Here is a 6,573-nt window from a genome sequence, read left to right on the forward strand (position 1 = left end):
TGTCTAGTTTTGTCCTTCTCGAATGCCGGCGTACTTGAGAAAATCAAAACACGATAAGGCGTTAAGTGTAAATCTCAAGTTGACTTGAGCTTCTGTCGCACTTATGGCCTACTTGGACCCCAGTGTGAATTCGCTTACTTTCCTGACGATCTACTTCCTCGCATGCTCGACGTCGAGGCGAGAATAAATGCTAACTTTACGCTATAATATCGAAATTCACTGCAAAAAATTTTCAGTGCTAAAAACAGCGTTTGCAATCCTTCCAGTATAAGCCATTTTTGACGAAATCAGTTTACTCTTGTATTTGGCCAATCTTTACAACACAGCAGCAGTGACAAAATAAGAAACCAATGTTATCATTTACAACAGTTTCAATCAACGGAATGTGATGGGTTGAGATTTCACCTCAAAATTTCCGTTTTTTTACCAGAAAAAAAGACAGCAGGAAGGGTCAAATGTAGATTAACCTGTTGTGAAATCGCGTGGTTTTTCATGGATTAACAGCTTAGCGTCATCAATAGAGGAAGTAGTTAACGTTTGTCGCATGAACGGAAGTCATGAATTTCAAAGGAAAACAAGAAACCAATGTTATCATTTACAACAGTTTCAATCAACGGAATGTGATGGGTTGAAATTTCACCTCAAAATTTCCGTTTTTTTACCAGAAAAAAAGACAGCAGGAAGGGTCAAATGTAGATTAACCTGTTGTGAAATCGCGTGGTTTTTCATGGATTAACAGCTCAGCGTCATCAATAGAGGAAGTAGTTAACGTTTGTCGCATGAACGGAAGTCATGAATTTCAAAGAAAAACATTTTCAGTTTCATTTGCATCTCATCTCATCTCTTTTTTGTTGTTGTTTTTTTTAACAACTGTCAGTCTCGGGCGTTCTAACAACACTGATCTAAAAACATGATGGTTCTCTGCGTAGGCAAATAAATGTCCTGACGTTCTGCAGATTAGCCTTTCATAGCTTTTACCGTTCGGGGTCAGTTTTCACTGCCAGCTTGCTGTCTTTGTGTCGTTTCCTCGAGTTGTATAACTACGTCATAAGGCGGTGGAGACTGTCCAAATAGCGCGCCATACGGTGGCGGTTGTTCGGTGACACTTGGAAGCCGAATGTTGTCAGTTCTTAAATTTTGCGGTCCTATGACTGTGCGCAAGATATGACCATTTTCGTTACAAATAAAGTTAAAAAGACTAAAATATGGCGGTGGACCAGAAGTGACACTTAAAGATGAAAAGCGCCTACGCAACAAGTATTCAGGAATTTCCACTGCAGTTCTCTCACATGTGACCGCATTGGATTCACTTGTGTCTTCGTTGTTGGTATTAAAAAAGAAAATGCCTTGTTTCAGACAGACATAAACCAGTAGAATTATTAAGCCGATGATAAGCACCACAGCTATACTCATAATAGCTACAATGGTTTCGACTGAGCCGTCAGAAACTCTTCCCTCATCACAGTCTTTTTCGCACTTACTGTTAGGACACAGTTCCATTTGTTTCGCACACTCTGAATAAACGCTTCTGAAGTCAGCGGCCAAACACATCAATAGGTACAGAATAAAATGTTCTTGTCCTCCAACAGGCGCCATTAAGTCCAGCGATAAAACCGCTAATGTTTGAACGATATAGATCTTGTATAAGACTTTGTTCACTCGATCCTCGATACTCGATATAACTGCATGACACTTCCAGCCGCACTTGTTTTTTGAGAATAATTATTGCATTGAAAAAGGAGGTTTCACGGCTTCCGGTTTGTAGTGACGTCACACGTGTAAGTCATAACTTCGAGTCCGTGGCGCCAAAGTTCCGGATGGACTCTTGAATTATAAAGGAATGGAATTTTGTTTATAAGCGGTTTCACTTTCGCCAATCTTTCACCATTTACTTTTTTGAAGAATGTAAACGATTTTCAATTAACAGTTTCACAGGAAGTGGAATTAACCTAGCGACCCTCAAAGGAGTTTTCGTTGCCTAGTCCATCTCATGTTCTACCTCCAGTTATAACTATTTTGATTTAAAAATGCGTCAAGATCATATTTACGAAATAAATAGTGTTTACAAAATGAGCAAAGATGCAGTCAACATAGACCCAAAACACACTCAACACACGCAGAAATGAACTAATGAGAGAAAATTGATTATCAAGTGAAGCTATGATCCGTGCAGTTATGAACGCAATTTTAGCTTAAAGAAGCCTGAAAAATTCAGGATTTTAACGGGGTTTGAACCCGTGACCTCGCGATACCTGCGAGGAGCTCAGAACCAGCTGAGCTATGAAGCCACTGGCGTTGGGAGCTGGTCATTTGTAGGTTCTAATGTTCCCGTGATGAATGAATCAACGAATGAATATATATGACATGAATCATATATTGAACTGCGGATATGAAATCAAGAAAAGAAGGTATGATCCTCGCAGTTATGAACGCAATTTTAGCAATTGCTTAGAAGCCTGAAAAATTCAGGACTTCAACGGGGTGTGAAATGATATATACATTTCTACAGAAATATAGAAATATTAACAGTTATTGTCAAGTTTGTCAGTTTTTCAGAAGTTACTTAAACTGTTTAATGAATTGAATAACTTAAAAATACCATATTTTTCGAGCTGTGGTTAGGTAATAAATCTCCCTGCATGCCAAGCGACGTGAGTTTGTCAACTGTCAATCATCGAAGACAAAAGACGACTCAGTTTTTTTGGCGATTTCATTTCTTGGATAATGTGACGATCTTCGATTCGCTCAGCACCTAAGCCTTCTTTTAGCATTCAAACATGGCGCTGTAAACTGTGATCGGCTGTCAGGTTTTTTTACGGCCAGACATGGCAAAAATTGAAATCTTTTTCCCGACCTCAGGGGCGATCTAAGGATTTCTTTCACTTTTTTATTTTCAATCCAGCCCCCTCAGTAAAAAACAAAAGTGAATCAGTGTTGTGTGTGCAAAGGGAACAAAACACAGAAACCTTACTGAAATCATGTAGTCTCTACAAAGCGCTGTAGCTGTACCACCTTTAGCAAAAAAAATACATTACCCACTCGACAAACGGTGCTAATTTCAAATCTTAAGACAGAAAGACAATTTCATTCATAAGACTATTACGTAAAATTAGGGAGAAAATATATCATCAGGTGTAATAATGTGATACGTGGGCGTTCAAAGACAAATATAGGTTACTTCGATGCCGGAAGCTATTATTAGCCAGTGGGTAGATTTCAGTTTTTTGATTAAAGGAACTTTGTTAGAGGTTCAGAAAAGCGACAAACTCACCTCACGTGGGAGTGTGGAAATTGATTGTTTTCAATCTCTCTGCTAAACATACTCCCGGAAAGGACACGCCCAACAAATTGGTCAACTACAGGTCAATCTACTCACGGTTACCAGTTTACGACGTCAACACAGTTGAAAGCCACCGTAGCCCTTACCCTGATTCCCAACAGACCATAAACACTTGGCGCCAATCGGTGTTAAATTGAAGTTATAACAAGCTGAAACAGTACTTAAGGGCGCTATATCGATGGAGCACTCTTGTAAATTGAACGGAACCAAGTAAGTACAATTGACTGTTTTTTAGGACCAAGAACTCAAGAACTTTGGGCTGTTAATTCAACGCTTGTAAACAAAGACTGGTGTCCCTTCTAGCCCTCATAACGCCAAACGTGATGATGCCACAATGAGGCGTTAATGAGCGACGTTTTGAGCAAGCATCACAATTGTTTGGAGCAAAGCGTTAGTTAAGAAACAGCTCCATCAACTGAACTCTCACACAATTTTTGCTGGGTTAACCGTTCGCACTCTTAAATCAGATAACAACCCAACGGCATGAATGACTCTTGAAGAGAGACAGAACCTATATTAGATTCGAAGGCGGCGGAAAAAGACATTAGAGAAATTTTGCTAGCTGCCCCATTTCAGGCAATATATTGCGTTGAAGTCTATTAAGGATCAATCACTCAAAATACGACTCTTTCGAGTTTTATAGTTGTTGATTAATTATTACTCAATTATCGATATTCTCTAGCTATTAAATATATTTATTAGTTTGCAGATGGTAATTGTGCTCTTAATTTGTATTGAATTTAAGTGCACTTTTGGCACTCACTTAGCAAGTTTCGAATGTTTTTTTATTAGAAAATTAAAGCGAAACATTAAGCTGGGAGATTCAATATCCTAATAACCAAAAAAACTAAAGCGATTACAGAACAAAAATCGAATTCCCTGCTCTGCTAAAATGCGTCTGGACTGAATTGTTCATGGCCGTGCACCATACGGCAAGGTCAAAAGCATTGAAAAACTGAGCCGGGTTAAAAAAGCGTTGAGAAACCGGCCAAGCTAGAAGGAGAGGGCCGGTGAAAGGAACGTGATTCTAAACCACCAAACTCAAAGCCATTTGGTTGACACAAATGGCCCAGTACACTTTTTTTGTTTATTTATTTATTTACTTATTTGTTTATGCGTAAACTGAAATCAACAAATCATAGCAAATCAAATGTTGGCTTTTGAGGAGAGAGGAAAAGGAGAAAAACCTCTCGGAGCAGAGCGGTAAAGAACCAACAAACCCAACTCACAAAGTGAGTTGTTGATCAGTGTAGCATGCAAAAAGGAAACCACATTGTAAATGTCCCTCTTAACTACAGTGTTACATTTCTTTTATTTTTATCACTAACTGCTCACAACAACAACAACAACAACAACGAATAAATGAGCAAAGTACAGACGTTCTTAACTGACTCTCAGCCTGGGTATGTTTTTAAAATATTGGTTAATGTCGGCCCCAACGTTCTTATAAAAAAGAGTGACTATAAATGGGGAGCCATTAATTAATCGAGCTTACCGCACCTGCACTTCTAAGGTAAGTTACTTTCTCCTGTGGTAACTAGACTAATCACTGACTAAAATGCCACTCGTGTTAAAAATAATTGAACACCTGAAAATGCTGTACGAAATCTTTCAATATCCCATATTAAAGATAAAACTCGAGATCAAAGTTAACACTTATTTAATTCACTGTCCCGATATGAATTGCTTCTCTCGTTGATAACTATCTATTAATTAATACATGAAGGGAGTTTTTACGTGAGAACACTCTTCGTTCAAGGTCCTTAAATATGGCATTAGTTAACAATTTAAGTAAACGGCTAAAGTTTATCACGACTTATTACTGATCGTAACATTGTTTATTTATTTGAGTCAATCAGTCCGGTTAATATTAAAGGGATGGCACAGTGGTGAGAGAGCTCGCCTCCCACCAATGCGGCCCGGGTTCGATTCCCAGATTCGGCGTCATATGTGGGTTGAGTTTGTTGGTTCTCTACTCTGCACGTGCACAGAGAGGTTTTTGTCCAGGTACTCCGGTTTTCCCCTCTCGTCCAATTGAAATTTGATTTAATTTTTTTAAATGTTAATTTCAGTTTACCGTGTACCCAATTAGCGCTAGAACGCCTAGACACTTAAATAAATTAAAGTTCCTTTCCTTTTCCTTCCCTTGACAGAACTGACCGGTAAAACCGTGTATTTGGAAAGACTAACGCCTTCAAATTAACACACTTCGAGAATGACATAATGTTGCCGGTAAAATCCGTTCTCAAGTTGAATTTGTTTTTACCCAGGTTAAATTAGCGATCCTCATTTTACCAACGTTGAATACGCACCGTGATGAATTGAAGAAACTTTTTTGGAGCCTAAATTAAGCCTAGAGAAAAATAAGGGTCAGGTTAGGATTAATTAACAATTATTCCATGAGCGCGCGTTGGATATGAGATGGTAAATAGCCAACGAGGCGCGTAGCGCCGAGTTGGCTATAACAATTCTCATATCCAACAAGCGCGAATGGAATAATTGTTTTATTAAATTCCTTAAACTCCAAAAGTTTAGAAGTACGAAATACAAGCGAAAAAAGCGAGAAAATCCTAGCGAAATCGAAAAAAGTTGATGAAGATGCGATGTTGTGTAATACCTCGTGGTCAGACAGACGCAGGCTCATCACAAAAACATTTCTTACCTTTTCCCGTATCTCTAAGCTTTGAAAGTGATTCAAACTTTCCACAAAAACGTTTTTCTTTTGCTTTATACCGAAAGAAATTTCGCTTTCTGGCGTAAACGTTTTTAGTTTAGCAACACTAGGCGCAATCATTTACCATATAAGGTCAAACTAAGGTATATGAGCTGATAACCGAGATTGAGTGAACCAATCAGAGCACGAGAATTGCATTATCCGAGGTTGAGAATTTAATAATTTTGGTTATTATACTGGATATCAATTGGCTTATTATAGAAAAGTAAATAATGAAAATAACTGTGTTGTGTTAAGCATGATCGTCGTTGTAGTGTAGTGGTGAAGACACAGGACTCAAGATCTGGGAGGGTTTGACTTCAAGTACCGGTAAGTGTATGGTACAGTTCCTTGTTCCGTTACTATGTTGAGACAGTTATTCGCCGAAGGCGAGGTGTATCATTGTTTTAGTACAATTGCATAGGTGATTATTTGAAAAATATGCATTTTATTTGAAACAATTCATTTCTTCGTCTATCACCTTCGACAAAACTGCTTGTGGCCATTTTGAAAAAACCGC

General features: G+C 38.4%; 1 pseudogene; it reads right to left on the bottom strand.

The window, feature by feature from the left end:
• Nucleotides 1–275: 275 nt before the first annotated feature.
• Nucleotides 276–1,787, bottom strand: LOC137969914 (uncharacterized; annotated as a pseudogene).
• Nucleotides 1,788–6,573: the final 4,786 nt, after the last annotated feature.

Source organism: Montipora foliosa, chromosome 9, assembly GCF_036669935.1.
Source record: "Montipora foliosa isolate CH-2021 chromosome 9, ASM3666993v2, whole genome shotgun sequence".
NCBI lineage: Eukaryota > Metazoa > Cnidaria > Anthozoa > Scleractinia > Acroporidae > Montipora > Montipora foliosa.